Source organism: Urocampus carinirostris, chromosome 1, assembly GCF_059441175.1.
Source record: "Urocampus carinirostris isolate Australia breed hairy pipefish chromosome 1, RoL_Ucar_1.0, whole genome shotgun sequence".
Taxonomy (NCBI): Eukaryota; Metazoa; Chordata; class Actinopteri; order Syngnathiformes; family Syngnathidae; genus Urocampus; species Urocampus carinirostris.
Genome location: NC_142349.1, coordinates 43,116,156 through 43,135,929, shown reverse-complemented (window position 1 = coordinate 43,135,929; position 19,774 = coordinate 43,116,156). Strand labels below are relative to the sequence as shown.

The window sequence follows — 19,774 nt, the reverse complement described above, 5'->3', positions numbered from 1 at the left end:
ACTTAATGACACATGACAGGAATGAAAAAAAACAGTTTGAAGTCCACAAAAGTGTGGCAGCACTCCACGATCCACAAAACAAAAGGCACTTAGCAGCTTTGCAAAAGTGATGGCATGGGAGCACCAACATTGTGAGGCAGCAATCAAAACCAAAAATGGAGTCACTGACGAGGATGAAAGGGGCTCAGTAGAGGGGTTGGTCACTAGATTACAGTGGGACCTCGCTACTTCGCGGTTCGACGTTCGTGGGTTCAGAGCTTCGCGGGCCTAAAAATTAATAATAAAAAAAAAAAAAAAAAAAATAAAATAAAAAAAAAAAAAAAAAATAAAAATATATATATATATATATATATATATATATATATATATATATATATATATATATATATATATATATATATATATATATATATATGTATATATATATATATATATATATATATATATATATATATATATATATATATATATACATATATATATATATATATATATGTATATATATTTTTTTTTTCTTCAAGCACTTTTGAAGGGCCGTCGCTACTTTGTGGTTCCACGTTCGCGGGTTCAGAGCTCTGCAGGTCTAAAAAATAATAATAATAGAATAAAATAATTTTTTTTTTAAAAAGCGATTTTGAAGGGGCGTCGCTACTTTGCAGATTTTGACTTTTCGCAGGTGGTTTTGGTCCCCATTAACCGCGATAACCGAGGTCCAACTGCACTTGTTTTTATTTGTTTGTTATTTGCGTTTTCGTGTCGTCTCTGGTAGCTAGCACATGTTAGCGTTGGTTTTTTATCTTAACACTGCCTGCGTACGTGTGTGTGAGATTTCTTTATTTCAGTTAAATCATCTTAAGCAGTGTTTAATTCAGCTTTATCTAAAAAACACTCAACTTTCACACATTGGTTGTCATTTAATCTCCCCCTCCCGGAGCAGGAACACTTTAGACAGAGAGAAGGAACAGTTAGTAATAAAATCAAGGATGTGTTCAAGCGCTCCCAAAAGCCAGGATTTTGCCCTGCCTTTGGCCCAAACGAGAGGAAGTTCATTTTCTTACTTCAGAAAAAAGAATCATCCTCTTACCCTAGAGCAGGGGTGTCAAACTCATTTTAACTCGGGGGCCACACGATAGAACAAACATTCTGTCGGGGGCCGGACTAGTAGATTAAAGAGAAAGAAAAAGAGAGATAAAGAAATAAGAGAAACAGGGAGGCAAAAGGAGAGGGCGGGACAAAGAAAGAAAAAAGAGAGGGAGAGAGCGTGAGAAACAAAAGAGAAAAAAAGCTGTGAGAGAGGGGCAAAAGAAAGGGAGAGGAAGAAAGAAATCCAAAGAGAAATAGAAAGTCAGACAGAAGGAAAGAAAATAGAAAAGAAAGCGCGAAGGGTAGGAAGAGAGAAAGAGAAAAGAGAAAAAAGGAAAAAAGGAAGTTAGAGCAAAAAAAGTTAAAAAGACACAGAGAGAGAAAGAGACAAAGAGCAACAAAGGAAGAGAAAAAGAGAGACACAGAGAGTGAAAGAGACAGAGACAGAGAGTGGGAGTATAGGGGTGGAAAGAGAGAGAGAGAGAGAGAGAGAGAGAGAGAGAGAGAGAGAGAGAGAGAGAGAGAGAGAGAGAGAGAGAAATATACATACAGTGCCTTTGTTCGAGGCACCTGGCTTTGGCAACATCAAGTTGACATATTTCAACCCGCAGCTTTGTTTTTCTCTTGCACTTCTCTGATTGTTGTCTCGCAGGCCGGATTTAATCCCTTAGAGGGCCTGATCTGGCCCACGGGCCGCCTGTTTGACACCTTGCCCTAGAGGCCTAGGGACTGGCGTGTTTGCCTCACCATATATATAAAGGTATTTATGTTGGAAAATGAATATTTGTATAGGAGAATGTTTGTGTCTTCTTCCTACCAAAACCATATCATTTGCCATTATCAAACATCTTTGAAAAAGTGCCAACTGTAACAGACCCTTGGGCTAACAGAAATTCTGGACATTTTCCAAAATTGTTGAAAATTCACTTGACATGTCTGTATCGATGAAAACTATGAAACAATAAAAACTGGTGCCAAGAAATAATTTCAAAAGTGTGTTTGAAAATATTTAAAAGTGTTTAAGAATGTGCAAAAGACTAGAGGTAATACATACAGAACAACATTTCATTCATCAATTTTGTTAAAACCCCCAAACAAATTGGAGTCGCCACAAAATTAATTGGAATGCAGATATTTAATGCAATACCATCAATGGTCACCAAAAAATAAGACAAAACGAGATGTCCTCTGCTGTTGGAAGCATGCTGAAATTCCCTTTAGTCATCATTTTTCTCAAAGATGGCCAACGGCTGGAATGCTGCCAGGTGCTGCACTTATGAAGACAAGCGGCTTAACGACATTTGGAGACTGATCAAGTCCTCGTGGAAACAGAGAGAATCACTTAGTCACCATTTGTTTTCATCCTTAATAGAGATCCCATAAATGGCAACAGTCTCACATGTGATGAAGTAAAGAAACAAAGGAATACAGTAAGTTAGCAAACAGGTGTACATAAGTTAGTTAACTTATGTTGAATATGTTTTCAAAAGCATTGTCCCTGCGTGCCAAAACCACAAACTAAGTTTTGTTTTTTGTTTTCCGAAAAACTATTATAAAGGGTTTGACGCAGCTCATAGGTACGTAAGTATCAAGCCGCTGGGAATTATTCCAGTATGATAAATCACAACTAGGGGCAGATGAGTCGTCAGCACGTCCGCGGCACAGTTCTTGGGTCAAATGCAGCTACCAGCCTTCCTGTGAGGCGCTTGCATGTTCTCCCCATGCTCGCCTGGGTTTCCCCTCACGTTCCAGAAAACACGCATTCCAGGGTAATTGGTCGGTAGAAATTGTCCCTAGGTGTGAATGAGAGCGTGAGTTGTCTGTCATTGTGTGGCCTGCGACTGGCTGACAACCAGTTCAGGGTGTCCCCTGCCCACTCCCAGAGATATCTGGGATGGACTTCAGAACCCCTCGACCCTAGTGACGATAAGTGGAAGAGATAATGAATGGATGGATGGAAATCGCAATTAGATAGCAGGAGTGACTTTGATCAGATCTTTGTCCACACATTGAGGAACCCCACTTCTTCGTGTTACTTCTTGTATCCAGCGATTGATCATGTGTAGGCAATGTCGCAAGTACCGTAAATTCTGGACTATAGAGCGCACCTGATTATAAGCCGCACCCACCACATTTTAAGAGGAAAACCGATTTTGTACATACACAAGCTGCACCTGTATATAAGCCGCATGCGCCCACATTTAAAAATGTAACACGAACACAAAATTAACCCAAACCCGACTTCAAGTCCCGCGATTGAAACTAAATGTCCTTCATTAAAGTCCACAGTTCAAAAATCACAGCCGGCAAAATGAACGGAAAATGATACTGGTACTTAAGGTTTAATGCAGACCTGCAGAGTCCGGGTCCCGTTGAAAGTAATCCAAGGAAAAAAAGTGTATATTTCCAAAGGTAAGGGTGGAAAAAATATATCAGATGAACACATTTACTCACGCAACTCCTTTTTCTTTAACCAATTATTTGCCCCCCCCCCTCTTCTTTCCTTGTGTGACCCTTACCTTTAGAGGTCCCCACTTAAACCCGGCACCACGCGTTTGTTCCGCCCCTCATTTTTCGTTCACATGTGCAAAACATATCAGAATAAGTGTCTAAAATAAATACAAATAAATAGATTACAAAAATATACAGTTGCAAATACATATTATACATGGGCTACACATATTTACAAAGAAAGACGGTACACCGAGAGAGTTTTCAAAGCTTTAATAATAATAATATAGCTTTGACAGGGCAGTTAATGGTAGCGTCACTTTTGAGCGCTGCCAGCGGCCGTTAGAAAAATTACATAAATGGGCCGCATCACTGAATAAGCCGCAGGGTTGAAAGTTAGGGAAAAAAGTAGCGGCTTATAGTCCGAAATTTACGGTATATGTAGTGTAGCTGTTTGGTTGGAGGAACCAAGATATGGTTAAGTACGAACAGTTAATGCTTCAACAGGGTTTTTGTTTTCTTTCCCAAAATATGACAAGTATCATTTTCATCATTGGGGCAGAGAGGAATTAATTATGTTTCGTGGCACGTCTGCAGGAACGCAATGGCCATGGTGACCCAAATCATGTGATCACTTCACCGGAAATATCCTGAGCTGAAAAGTTATTGCAGAGTTCACGCATCGCTCATGTATCACCTCAACGTTCTTGCCATAAAAAGTTGTTTTGCAAGCAACATGCCCTTGTGTTTATAATTAGTATTGTTTAGATATTCGAGATCTCACAAATGCAATAAAAAGGAAGAGCACTGAATTGAGAGTTCTGCTTGAAATGCATCCTATCACAAAAACCTGCCTTTATTAGAAGTTTGTTCAATAAACTTACCAACGTTCAACTATTTACTAAACAATGGTAAACGCTAGAAACACACGTTTATTTCCAATTCAGGATAAGGATTCAAGGTTTTTTGATATGTCCTATGCCTCTATAGCTACAGAACCAACTATTCTATAGACCTTAAAAATGAGTCCAAATAGAAAAAAATTGGGCAGTGTTTGACTCTGGAAAATGTTATGAACAACTGTGCGTTCTCTTCACGGCAGATCAATTCTCTCTTACACTGCTTGCAGCCAATGTCTATGTACGTTTTAGGCTTTTAAACATATCACATTTTATTTTGAGCCAACTGGATGTCCCGGTAAAAACAATGACTTGCTCCTGCATTTCCTGAGGCCAACAGATGTGAAAAAGTTGCAATATTCCTGGAGTAAAATAATTCAGGATGTGCTTTGCTCTTTCTATCATACAGCAACTCTGTTCTGGGACCTGGCATCTGAACTGCGTACTTTTAAAAGGCTTTTCCCGGATAAGAATCCAGGAATCCTGCACACTTATTACAAGCATACAATCCAACAATGAATGAAAAGAGATGTCATTTACACGGCCAGAGTTACATATGTGGGTGGATCCAAATGCAGAGAAGCATATGGTGGCAGGTGTACTCGACAAAGGATGGGAATAATTAACAAAAAACAGTGACAATGAATAAAACAAACCAAATCTTAACCCCTTTCTAGGTTATGAAATGTAATAACTAATGCGTCTCAGAGCCATAAAATCAAATTACTATAAATACGATTATAGAAATACAGTTAAGAAGGCGATTGTGGGTTGAATCCACTCATACCCCTGATAAATATTTTAAAGTTTTGGGTAGAATATTTCAAGTTTAAATTTACTGTATCTCAAGCTTTGATTTGAGATTCATTTTATATTTGGTTTGTGTTAATTCTTAGAGTTTATTTAGATTTAGAGTCTAATTACGCTATATCAAATATCTAGATAACTTGAATCAATAGTACATGAGTGAGCAAACCTTTTAAGTCACGGGTCGCATTGGGTTGATTTTTATTTTTGCAGAGGACCAATTAATAATTTAATTACATAAAAGGACACTGGGTATAAGACAACGCCCAAACTTAATGATTTTAAGGAATTTCTTGATAAATAAAATGTGTGCAAGACATGAAAAAAAGGCATGAACAGAAAAATGCTTCAAAAAATGTTATGTGGGAAGGGAACATTAGGGGACACTGGGAACAACATCAGCACCCAAACCATTTTTTTTTTTTTTTTGCTGAAGTATGTTTTTTACAAACTATAATCCTAATTGTTTACTATTGCTAAACCTGGTGTGTGCCCTCAGGATGTAGTTACCAACCTAGAGCTTCATATTTTCTTCGGGCCTTCACTTTCATATTCTCATTTGCATTTGAAAAATGTTTTCGTCTGCTTTACAAAAGCAAGACCTTACAAGCAAGACAAGGAAGATGAGGCATAAAGGTCAGCTCTTCCTTAATTTGAAATAGATGGTGTAACATGTAGGACTCACTTGTTATTCTACTGATATTTTTAAAAAGAGTCACAATTGAATGCAAGTGGTTAATTTTAACACATCTTGATTAAAGGGTTATCTAACCAAACTTTGTTTTTTTCAATCACTAATACTTGTCTGCCTACATGACACCTACCTTAAAGGTCGAAATATTTTTTCATAACCATAGTTAACCAAACAGAAAAATCCCAGGTTCCTTATCTCAACCTTGACAGATTACACACACAGGAAGACAATTCCCAGAGCATCCTGTTGTCGGCTAGTCAAGGGCAAACCTGTTGATGTGAGCTACAGTGAGACCTGTAGCGGAACGCCTCGAAGAGATTGTGATGACGCATTAGACGGCGACAGGAGAGGAGTAAAAAAGTGTTTAGTAGAGCATTCGGGAGGGAGGGAGCTTTGATACACAGAGAGGAGGGAGGCAAGTGTAGAAAAGGGAGGGTGAAGAATAAATCCTTACTACATAATCATTAGAGCTCACAAACCCTTTCTGTGACACGCTGTGTTACAGTCGGGATTATTACCGACCAGCGAGAGCTCCGCTAATGTTGGACAGCGGGACACAGGTGAGACAGGGGGGAAAAAGAGACCCAACACGGGACAGGAAGTAAGTGAAACATCAAGACGCAAAAAAACAGTTGAAAGGAATTTTACAAACTTAGGAAGGCAGTCTTGCTCACATCTGTCTGGCGTGCCGTTACCATCAGTCCAGCTCCCTCTCCTGGTCGTGCATTGATGGAGCTGAAGCGCCAGGAGAGTGTGAGGAGTGTGAGGAGAGGAGACTGGGTGACGGAAAAGACCAGGGTCACCCTGAGATATCAACCTCACAAGGAAAGGTGTCCCCACAAAAAGATGGAGTACCACTTGGAGAAAGATTTGTTGTGCTGAGTTTCTGGCAGCCCTTTGGAGTTTTTTTTCTCTTCCAAACATTGATTCTGGATCTGTTATTCCCCCAGAGGTGACATCTTTAAAATAATAGGTTTTGCGCGCTTAGGAGACACTTTACCTGAAATCCTATACATGAGCCAAATGTCTTACCTTCCATTTAGCCTAAATTGAGTGTGAAGCGCTGCCATGTGTTAATTTGCTCACTCTGATATCGCTTCATCACGTTGCATCGTCAAACCCCACTCCCCACCCCAACCTTCTCCTACCCTCCTCCTCAACAGCCAGTGTTAATGTGACCTTCTGCCAAAGTGCTGGAAACCATGTCGCCGTCGCAGCGGGCTCCTCTGTTGCTGCTACTGAAATAGACTCAAACAAGTGCAGGGGGAGGAAGTGGGAAAAGAAGAAAGGTGACGGAGGAAGGAGAGAAGGGTAAAGAGGAGGATCAAGGACAGGAATGAGCGCTGACAGTTCCGGGCTGGATGTGGATCGCCGACACAGGTAAAGACCTTGTAATTTGTACGCAGAATGACTTTGACTCAGACAACTCTGCCACTAATGTACCCAATACTCTTTGCTACTTTCAAAGTGTGTCGCTGTAAAATGCTTGCGGGAGGAATCAAAGTCCTCTCCAGGGATTTAGACATCCCACAGAGTGTGTTGAAAGGTGTTTGTGAACTGTTGCTTTAAGTTGCCGGGGGGTTGACAGCATGGTCGCCCATTCGGTAAAAGCGGTACTGTCAGTCGAAGATCAATGTGTCATTGTAAACAGCCGGAGCGGCTTATCGATGGCCGCACACCCACCGTCAAGAGGCACTTTGTCAGTATGTGAGGGCTTCCCATGGATTTTGAGCCTATCCGTCCGCTCTGGCACTTGTAGCTGCTGAGAAGCGCACGGCAGCAGCAATCTATATGAAAGTGGGGCTGCTACTTGACCAGTCTGACAAGATCTAATAAAATTGCATTGAACTGCTTAAATATGGGTGGCACGGTGGTTGACTGGTTAGCACGTCTGCCTTATGATTCAGAGGTCCTGGAATCAATTCCTGCTGGTTAATTAACCTGTGCAAAGGTGTCCCTAGCCATGAGTGTTTGAGTGAATGGTTGTTTGTTCTTATGTCCCCTGTCGACTGCCAGATGGTAGCTAAAATTAGCTCTATCTATCCCGTGACCCTGGTAATGGTAAATGGTTGGAATTTGAATAAATGAATGTTGTAAATACTGTAAAATTCGGACTATAAGGTGCACCTGATTATAAGCTGCACCTAGTACATTTTTAAAGAAAAAAACTTTTTCTACGTAAATAAGCCACACCTGACTACAAGTCGCATGTGCCCACCTTGAAACAAGAGATATTTAAGACCGTACACAGAAAGAGTTTTCATAACATATCGTACCATAACCCCTTAACGTTCCGATGGCCCGATGTCACAAGTTACTGGAATATGTCATGTCACATGATTGTGAAGCTTAAACTCTCGGGATTCAAAATATACTCATCAAAGAAACAAAACGATCAGTCTGAAACAAGATACCCAAAAAATTCCCAGTACGTCGCATAGGCTGTCTTCAACTTCTTTGAAAACGGCTTAGTTTCCATCCATCCATTATCTGCACCGCTTATCCTCAGTAGGGTCCCGGGGGTGCTGGTGCACATCCCAGCTATCTTCGGGCAGTGGATAACTCGCTCATTCACACCTAGGGACAATTTAGACCGGCCAATTAACCTAACATGCATGTTTTGGAATGTGGGAGGAAACCGGAGTGCCCCGAGGAAACCCACGCAAACACGGGGAGAGCATGCAAACACGGCTTAGTTTCATCAATGACAATTAATAGAATCCAACCGTGTCAAATATGTACTTCAAAACACATGATAATACTGACAGATAAATAGAATCCGCCTCAAAAGGATTTCCTTAATTTCCATTATTTTGAACGTTTTCTTATGCAAAAGGGGTATGTTAAAGGTGTTTTTGCATTTAGGTGGGATTTAAAATCAAATGATGGTGTTGATAACTGACACTTGTTGAGAGAAGCCCTTTGAGACTCTTTTTGTAATCAAGGGCAATATAAATAAAATTGACTTGATTCTTTTTAATGAATACATTGCTGGGGAAATCTAAGTCAAAGAGAAAGTCTATATTTTTCACCACTAGATGTCATTGTAGGGTGAATGGCCATGCAAAAATAAGTGCCAAAAGCCACAACAAATAATACAAATTACGGAAGCTCAAAAAGACCAAAACACACCATTTTACTTTTTTTTTTTTAGCCCAGCCATTTTTGAGGTTTTTGGGTACCCATAGCAGCAATATAGTGAACATTTATGCCAGCTCCCTTTAGGTGAGTCTCATTTTATGCATGTGAATGCACATCTCTTGAACTACTAGTATTTTTGAAAAATATACCTTTATAGACATCAAGTATTTTTTTTTTTATTAAATTTTCTTTTTTTTTATTTAAGGTGAAATAGTCAAGTGCTCACAACTTTTTCTTCATTAAAACGTTCTGACTTACCAGTTTCGGAGAAACAGAATCTTGTTTACACTTGCAACAATTTTTAATGAAAAAAAGCAATCCAAATTAGATTCATAATTTATTTCAAGCGTCAGCAAAATTTATTTTGGTGCTTTCAAAAAAATATATCTTGCGTGAAGATGGATAGTGAGATCTGAAGGGGTAAATTTCAGAAATCATAGCAGACATAACTTGAAGAATAGCCTACTCTTCTGTAATTCATGATCGTTTAATTTGTACAAATTTCTTACATACCTACACTATAGTTCAAATGTTTGGGGTCATTTGGAAATGTCCATTCTTTGACAAAAGCAAAAATTGAAAGATTTTTTGTTCAAATAAAAATCATTATTTCTAACCTTCTCAATGTCTCGACTATACTTTCTTTTTATTTTGCAACTCATTTGATTATAAAAAAAGCACTGTTGACTGGGTGACTCCAAACTTTTGAACAATAGTTTAAATAAGATGGAATAAAAGATGCAGCTATCAAGTTTAAAAAACAATGTAATTTTGTTTTGATACAAAGGAATTTGCGTCATATTGGCCAGAACTCTTCTGCTGACTGAAAAAAACATAACATTCCTACTAAACTACTGGTGCCTGTGTCTTACTTCAAAGTTTTTTTAAAGGTGCCAAAAACGTTCAGGTCAGAAAACAGAATTGCAGTTGAATCAATGTTTTTATTATCATTGTATATAGTCCATCAAAATAAGAGGGTTTCTCCTTTCAGTGAAAGAAAGCGATTTAGAGAGCAGCTGGATAGCTGCACACTAGCATCAGGTATCCTTGGTCTCCTTGATGATTAAAATGCAACCGCTCTGAATGCAGTTGTAGCTCCAGGAAATCTAATTCATTAGAAATGGCGTTGGTGAGATCCAGGTTCGGCAGGGGTGGCTTGTGAGAGTTGCTACTTAACCTAGGCTGGACCAGCAGCACCGCTATTGCCTTCTCTCCCAATCCTTCCAAAGACGCTTCCCGAACCCAATAATAACGCACGGAGTGACTCACTCTTACTAATTAACTTTTTGTAAAGTTTACAGACATCACAAACAACCTTTACACACATATTTTCACATATCATCATACCTTCAGTAAGTGTGTTCCCAGTATACACATCTCACCTGCAAAATACATGATAAATGTCAGTCCCACACGACACAATTTAATTATTGGCATTAAGGTTCATTTATTGAGCAAGTCTCATTAAATCACGTGAGATACCGTGAGACTTGGCCCAAGCACCCTTCTCTGACCTGTGAGACTTTGCTATCTAATGGTGATATACTGGTACTGCTCCTACCCTTTCTGCTGGACAAAACTCAATACGCTTAAAAATAATAAACTTCCCCCAACAGTCAAATAAGGATTACACAACATGAATCTCAAAATACAACATTTTAACTAGTCAGCAACCCTTGTTGCGCTACAGGAGCACTGACTGGTGGTCACCAATTATTTACGCGCTTCTGACTTTCCTCAGAATCATTATTTAATTGATGAATTTATTTTTATTGCAACCTGCCACTAAAAGCTAGCTCTTGCTATGCTTTAGAATTTGTTTTGGGAGGACACATTGACTTGTGGCCAGCTGTTTTACTGACAGTATACACCAGCCTATCACGTACAACCTGCCCCTGTGAAAGCATTTGCTGTCTCCTGTCCGCTGCAAAACACAATGCACTCATGACACGTTGATATTAATGGGATTAAAGACAATTCAATTCAAAATCCGTGAACCAGTGAACCAGTGATAACCAAAGAGCAAAATAGTGAGGGGTTACTATACTGTACTGTGAAAACATGCTTGTTTTTTTTTTTTTTCCGTTTTTCAGAGTGCTTCTGTATTTATGTAATTCATGTAATTTCATCCCAACGCCTAGCCAAGGGATTTTCTGACGCTTTACATCGAGAACTTAAATTTGGCCAAAGCACTACTAAGACTTCCGTCCGTACGGTGCCGTACATAATAAAAACGCAAGAAGTTGGTTCAAATATTGTTTACACCGTATAAAGCAAATCAAAGACCTAAGTAGACAATTCACGATGGTTGTATTTGAATTGCTGTGACACTTGAGTCCTGTAAGTGTCTGTAGCACATTTTTCAGACTGTTGGCGATGACTAAAAAACGGCAAGATGTCCCTGCCATCTGTGAACTGGGAATACTCAGGCTACAAACAAAAATAATCAAACATGAAGCAGAGAAAGGCAAAGGTGCAGCATGCAGCATACTATTTTGGATTTGGACATCCTAAAAAAACAAACATAATGGAACACAAACGCATCATCATGGTTCAATGAAATTCTGGTTCACCAGGAAGTCATTTAACAGTCATGTGACATGTTGAAAAAATAGCAGATAACAAACCCAGAGAATCTGAGAGGCAAAACACTTTTACATTTTGTCCACTCAAGAATTTCTTCCAAAGACTAACATTATTCACTCCCCTTTGTGTGCTGTTTTATGTTTAGTTCTTGCCTTTAAACTGTTTTAGATCACGTTCAATCACACGTGTACCCGGGAAAAAAATCCTTGTGAAAGGCTTGGCAATACAAATTTCAGAAAAAAATGGTGCATTTTGGTCATTTTAACTATTCGTAGTTTGCATATTTCCTTGTGCTTTGTTGCACTCGATTTGTTTTTTGCACTATGCAGCTTCATCTTATGGTCAAATATAACACAGGGTATCTTTAAGTAAAATTTGAAAAATAACTTTGAGAAATGTTAATCCAGCGTAATGATGGATTTCAATGTTCTTCTTTGGAGATATGACTGGGATACCATTACCTGTGTATATGAATAGCAGTAACGTACATTCTTTCCAAAGTTTGGTCCCTCTCCAAAAATCTTACTGTAGATTTAGCGTCCGCAAACTTAAACTTCGGCATATTATTTTCTCCTTTTATTGTTCTTTGATGTTGCATTTTTTATGTGTCTTTGAAAAATGTGTTGATGAAGATTATTATTTTCATATAGACATTAAAACCTTAAACCACTTAATTCTATAATGTAATTTCGTAAAACGTTGACATTTTGACCTAAAAAAGAATGACTTTTTTTTTCTCAGACCAGCAACCTTTTAAGTTTTCTAATTCATAAAAAAATAAGGTATGACAATAAAACATTGTTGTTCCTATGCTACAGTTCATATAATGCAATGCCAGTCAAATAATGATTATGATCTTCATTTATTATCAATCTCACTGTGCATGTTGGGATTTTCTGGCTGGACCCAAAAGCAGGATACACAAACAGAATTGTGACATAATTTGGGGGGGCAACAGGAATGACCTATCAGCGCTCCACATATGGGAGGAGAGGGGGGAAGAATGTCAACAAAAATACACAGTGCGGAAAAAACTCACTGCTGGAAGGCTACAGAAAGTCTTTGATTCTGGGCAGGCGTCAGGCAGCAGCAACAGGGATGATGTCCACATTTAAAGTAAATCCGACAATTGGTGCTGTCGGTTGAGTCTTTAAAAACCTTGGTAGTAATAAGGGCCAGGTTTGAATTATCAAGGTGATTATCCAGTGATTGGCGACTTCTGGAGGTTAGTTGCGTACTGGATCTTCACAGTACCTCACCAGACACGAACATTACCGTACATCACTGATGTTTACCATATTCTCCATGGCATTCTTGAAAACAAAAGCAGGACATCTGGAACAAGGAGGAGGCCACTGAGCTCTAATTCTTAACTGACAAAATGATAATGAAACGGATAAAATATGACTTGTTGCACCATAATATGAAGGGGGCGTGAAAAGAGTGGCACAGCAGTCCGGCAGCTGAGGAATGACTCTTCATTACGCTACTTCAGGCATGACTCCCTTTGAGTAATTACTGCTAGTACAATGTGGATGTGGAAATACAAACAAATACTTTACAAGGTGACACATCACGTACTGATGGACTAGTTTATCTATGACAACTGCACACTTTGTGTGTATCGAGCAAAAGTAAAGTAAGAAGTGATAAATAAATGAACAATATGAGATAATGATGCACTGTTAGCCAACCAATGTGTTTAACTTGGAGGCTTGATTTAAACAGCACAATTTCATTGATCAATACTTTTGTCCTGTGATATTTCACAGTATTGCGCGATTACATTTCGACACTTTTTGTTTTAATATTTTGTTGTTGTTGTCAACCTCATTAACATCCTTGTGGATGATGTCAGCCATAATGTCCAGTAAAAATACATCAAGGCTTAGCTGTTACTGAGTACGCTTCCTTCCCATACATGCATTGCCTTTGAACTGTGGACATGTTTTGCCTGTACTGTAGTGCATTTTCAGTCAGATCTGTGTGTGAAGTTTACTGTATCACCCAAACCTCGTTCGTATTTTGGATTTGTCACCATCGAGGTGATTATTGCTGAATTTAAAGGAACTCAGTAGCATTTAGCCCAGCTACCTCATTAACTGAATTACACCGGTTATTTTGGCATAAGTAGCACTCATTTTGCCTTGATGTAAGCCAAAAAATTAGATCCATTGAACAGGGATGTATATATATATATATATATATATATATATATATATATATATATATATATATATATATATATATATATATATATATATATATATATATATATATATATATGTATATATATATATATATATATATATATATATATACACATACACATTATATCCTGTGGGGAGTTTGTATTTTCTCCCTGTGCTTGTGCGTGTTTTCTCAGAGCACTCTGGTTTCCTCTCACATTCCAAAAACATGCATGTCAGGTTACTTTGCCGGTTCAAATTGTCCCCAGGTGGAAATGAGAGAGTGAGTTGTCTGTATCGTTTTGCCCTGGGGTGTCCCTGCTCACTGCCCGAAGATTGGGATGGGCTTCCGCACCCCCGCGACCCTAGTGAGGATAAGCGGTGCAAATAATGGATGGATGGATAGCAATGAATTTCGAACTTGCAAGGAGAACAAGAGTCGACGAACAACCCTGACATCCTATGCAATCTTCTTTGCAGATGTCCAATCGTCAAACCAACACTACATTCTGTATTACAAGCAATCAGAATAAACGTATCATCTTTAGTATTAAATCCTAAAACACAATAATGTAGTACCGACGACATTTCTACTTCTAACTGACATGAGTTGAGGTTTATGTGACCAAATTGGCTACAAACACACTTTTGTTAACACCATTGTTTTACCCATTACTTTTACTTAATTTTGCAGGCAGTTAACTGCTTGCAGGTTATGTCTGGGTATTCTCCCAATGACACCTTGACTCTGCATGCCCCATCAAACATTAATTTATGTATCTGCAGACACAGCTGAAAATCAGGAGGTACCACATAAAAATGTATAAACAAAAACTCGTTGATTGGAGACTGGGCGGATTGGTACACTGTCAACAGTAAAGAGACCATTTTACGATAGCGAAAGGGACCGGGAGCCCAGGCATCAATGTTATATCACCAAGGTCTTAGGCATGGGAAGCTATTTGCCGCCCATTTCGAACATCAAGTGTATGACTGCAATTTATGGACATGTGAAAGTGGGGGATACAGCTTCGAGGCTGCTGATAGCACCGATTGGGGGCTGCTAGAAGTCATGTTGTCAGGTGTCAGGCCAAGCCTTTTCGCACCCGTGCCTCCAGAGTTTACGGCTTCGCTCACGGGCGCGCCAGGGTTGTTGGTCAATTTAAATTCATGGACCGCTATCGTTCGCACCTCCTCGAAACCGACATCCCCGCTGAGAAGGAAAACTGACACGCAGGCAGGGGGTTGTGGGAATTGGTGTGGGGGACCCTTCTCATTGTTCTGGACGCAAAACATATGCGGATGCATGTGACATTGGCAATGGTGAGAAACGGATGGGTTGAATTGCAGTGTCTGCCACCAGCGGCTTTGAACAGGAATCTCCATTTTTTTGTTTGATTGTTTGTTAACTTGGTTGGAATTTGAAATTTTGTTACTCTCTACCACTAGCTCCTCGCTTAAAGTCATGATTGCAGCCTTTGTCAGATTTTAAAGTGTCACCAGCGAGAAGCCAGTGTTGTGTATGTAGTAGGGTTGTAGTAGGATTCGAGACAGGCACGGACGGTACATTCATAGAGTGTTTACTTGACTTCTTCCTCGGTAGTTCTCAAGCACAAGTACAAGGCTGCACATTGGTATACAGCAACACCGCAGGAAGGGGAGTGTATTACACGACACCAGAGCCAGCTGATGAGATTGCGGGGTCTTATCGTCTAATTTCTGGTCTGAAAGTTGTGGCACAGTGTTATGACGATGCAGCTGCCATGTCTCCAGGATTAAATGTCGTGTAGGCTAAAGTTAATGAGAGTGCACCGGTGGCTTTGTGAGTTTTGATTTCTGATTCACACAGTTAATGGCATTTTAAACATAACATATTTAAACTCAACAACACATATTCCCGATTCAATGCGCTGCTTCATCCGCGAACAACTCATAACTAATGCACGTAAACTACTTTGCGAGCGTGTTGCTCGCGTTTTTTTGAATAAGGGAGCGTGGGATGACGTCTATATGACATAGTCTCTTTCCCATATTGGGGAAGAAGACTTTGATGATGTCAGTTATAAGGAGGAAGATGAGGACGGTTTATCATTATTACTACAAGTACGGTATGTTTTTTTTTAACAGAGCCGCTTACTGAGTTGCGAGCGTGTTGCAAGTAGCGTTTTGCTACCCTTCACAGGCACGGTTTGGGATGAAAGTTCTAATATTATTATTAAAGCTTTGAAAACTCTCTCGGTGTACCGTCTTTCTTTGCAAATATGTGTAACCATGTATAATATGTATTTGCAACTGTATATTTTTGTAATGTATTTATTTGAGACTTATTTAGATATGTTTTCCACGGGCGAATCAAAAAGAAGGGGCGAAAACAACGCGGGCTGACGGGAAGTTGAGTAAAGGTGAGACGTGTTCGTGGACGCAGCGGACAATAGTGGATATATATTTTTCCCACCCTTACGTTTGGAAATATACATTTTTATCCCTGGATTATTTTCAACAGGACCCAGACTCTGCAGGTCTGCATCAAACCTTAAGTACCGGTATAATTTTCCGATCATTATGCCGTCTGTGGTTTTTTTGGACTGTGTACTTCATATTCAGTGTCAATCGCGGGAGTTGGGTTTGAGTTAAATTTGTGAATGTGCTACATGTTTAAATGTGGGTGCATGCGGCTTATACACAGGTGCGCCTTGTGTAGGTACAAAAACGATTATCCTCTTACAATGTGGTGGGTGCAGCTTATAATTAGGTGCGCCCTGTAGTCCGGAATTTACGGTAGATATGCACAATTGAAAAAGTATAAGGGCTCTTTGAACTCTGTTGGGCATTGTTAACAAATAATTAGGAAAACTTTCAACTTTGTACAGAAACCTCAAACAATGCACCGCACCTTTAACAAAATGATGTGAATCGGCCACAAGTTTGTATTTATTAGGTTAGGCAATGTGTTTCTATCCATGTTCATGAGAGAACTAAGGGAATCATTTGAAAATATTTGTAATTTACATTTAATTATTTTAGTTTTATTTATTTTCAAATTAAATTGTAGATTAATAATATATCAATACTTAAGAATTAAAATTGGCTATTGTCATTGGCTAGTGAACATCGTTTAGAACAAGTTCATACTGTACATTTTCTCCCTTACGGAATAGAATAGAATAGAATTTCTTTACTGTCATTGATAACAACGTAGTCAACAAGTTTTGCAATGAAATTCGACATGGCACTCCAAATAAATGTGTAAAAAAAGACTTCAAAGATAAAAATGATCCAGTATAAAAGACTGTAAGAATAAATGGGCAACACTATTGACAAGGTAGTGCTAGAAGACAAGTAAGATATACATTTTTTACAGTTTTTCCATGGGGAAGAAACTGTCTCTGACTCTGTTAGTCCTTCTATAAGAGACCTGTAGCGCCTATGAGAGAGAAAAAGGTCATAGAGGTGGTAAACAGGGTGAGAGAAGTCCTTTTTAATGTTGTTGACTTTGTTGCGGTATCACAAGCCGGCCATGTCCTCCAGACTGGACATGAACAGCCTGGAGGGCATTGACCAACCATAATATTCTGAACTGCGTTGTATTTATTTAATTGTTTATAGTTTTCATATTGTCAATGTTTTACACTTACTTGTTTTCCTCTTTACTTTTCATCTATTTAATTTTTCTAGACTCACAATAAAAACCTCCTAAAGCACACAACAAACTTTCAATGTTGGTTTGAAATTCACATTTGAGAGGGACAATTCTTGTTGCCTTCCAGAGTTTTGAGGAACTCCTCAATATTTAGTTCATCTAAATTTGTCACAAAATAATACCTTAGCTTGTTGTGGAAGGGCATTATTCTCTCGCTCTAATAATTTCTGGGCTGCATTCGATTAAAAGAAAATGGCTGAGGCGCTCGGTTCGGAGGAAACAATGATTGATTAGATTTTTTTTGTATCTGCCAATACAGTGTTAATCTGATACCTTGGCCAAAAAAAGAAGATAATAAGATATTGTAGACCTATCCAAAGTTTCTCATTGTTGCTGCTATTACAGTTTTTTTGCATTTTTACTTGCCCTTTTTCCATTGTAAACATTGCACTCATGCAAAAAATAAATCACAAATTTGAGAGAAGTCTTTTCAGAATCACGAATAAATAACCATGCAGACATCTACATGTACATGCTACATTTCATTTATTTGTCTATAAATAAAACATTTCATCTGGTTTTGAAAGACTCATGATTAAAGAAAAGTAATATATTATGTCAATTTTTAATCACTGAATTTGGTCATGTGCATTGTATAATTTAATACAGGGCTCGCTCAAATTTTGGGGGGATGAAATTTGATAAAAGTTTAGATAAGAAAACAAAGAAAAATCAAGCACAAGGAAAAGTAGCCAGCTATGTTAATGTTGACCTTGAGCGCAGGACACATTAATGCTTGTTGAAAAAATATATTTTTATGAGGGGAACTCTCTGAAAACAGTGGAACCAAATTTGTACTTAGAAAATATATTTTATTTTCACCGTTTGCATGCTACACTAACAAAAAGAAAACAAAAAAAATGGAGGAACGAGCAAGAAGTCACTCTCCGCTGCCCAATTGACCCCCCCCCACACATTTATCCTATCTAATGTATTCCACCCCAAACAGCTTTGCTGAAAGTGAGACAACTTTGTAATTTTAAGGGCAACTCAAACAAAGCATCATACCTACAAGTTGCGTACAAAATTGAAGAAACAATAGCAACAAGATGAATGGATTAAACTGCATCAAGTCTAGTTAGAATTGGCTTTGAAATTTGGAGAAGAAAACCATAAGTGTGAGGTCGGTTTTAAACTCAATTTCCATTGGCTGCTGGACGGTGGCTCCAGCATACTATGGTAAAAAAAATACTACCGCACTAACACTCTCCCTCCACGGCAGATTAGGACAAAAGTGGTCTGCTCATATGTGGATTAAAAGGTCCAGTATGCGTGTGTGCGTGCGAGGGGTCAGATGTATGTGTGTGGGCGACCGTCCAGTCCACGGTGACAGCTGGACTGGTGACGGGGGGCGGAGGGATGGCACGGTGGCCCTGCGGTCTGGTTCCGCAGTATCAGATTAACCACGGCCTGACACTTATCCCCACTAAATATACAGAACGCAACTGGCAGCGAGAAATGCTAGTAGGACGGCCACAAATCAGTCTTCTGTCAGTCAAAGTGGGAATATTCATGTCAGAACAGGCACGTGGAGGCCTCTAAGCTTCAGGTGAACATCTATTCAATGTGTTAAAGGGAAAATGGATTACACTCACCATGATAATCCACGGCCAACACACACGTCGGTGTGCAATCTGTTCAATTGGTGACCATGCAAACGCCAGCCGGCACTACACAGGATGATTGGCGTCCTTGACTGGAGACGTTTGTTTGGACTGCTCTCCTGAGAGATCTGTAATGTGATGGTATGCTATTGGGATTCCAGAGCCAGATTGCAATAAAAATCCCAATGACTGCTGCAGCATTTACAAGATGCTGATGAGTTCTAAAGCACATATCTTAGCTGCTTGGTCCAGTCCCTCTATTTCCCACTGGGATAGTAAAATGCTTTAACCGGGGCTCAGTATAGATTTTATTTGTCCAAATATCTTGTAGCGCATCAAGAATTTTGAATCAGAGCAACCTGTAAAAGAAAGAAATCGGTGCCGAAAATAAAAACAAACCAGTCTTAAAGTCCCAGTGTATATTATGTGACTACATGTAGTGGTGGAAAAATACATCATTCACTAAAAAAGACACAAATGATTAAAAATACATGTACAACCACAATACCTGTAAGTAGAAATCTGTAATCAAATTGCATTTAGAATTTGGGATGTGTCCCAGAAGTTAGGTTTGACTACAATGTCTTAGCTTGTTTCTTTGCTGGCCATTCATTGTAACC

At 39.0% G+C, this 19,774-nt stretch overlaps 1 protein-coding gene across 1 annotated transcript in view; it reads left to right on the top strand.

Annotated features, from left to right (window-relative positions):
- Positions 1 to 6,426: 6,426 nt before the first annotated feature.
- Positions 6,427 to 19,774, top strand: part of grin2ca (glutamate receptor, ionotropic, N-methyl D-aspartate 2Ca) — a 109,446-nt gene continuing 96,098 nt past the window's right edge. Inside the window, exon 1 of the mRNA XM_088340465.1 lies at positions 6,427 to 7,314. The gene's annotated coding sequence lies outside the window, so the exon portion shown is untranslated. The remainder of the gene's footprint in view (positions 7,315 to 19,774) is intronic.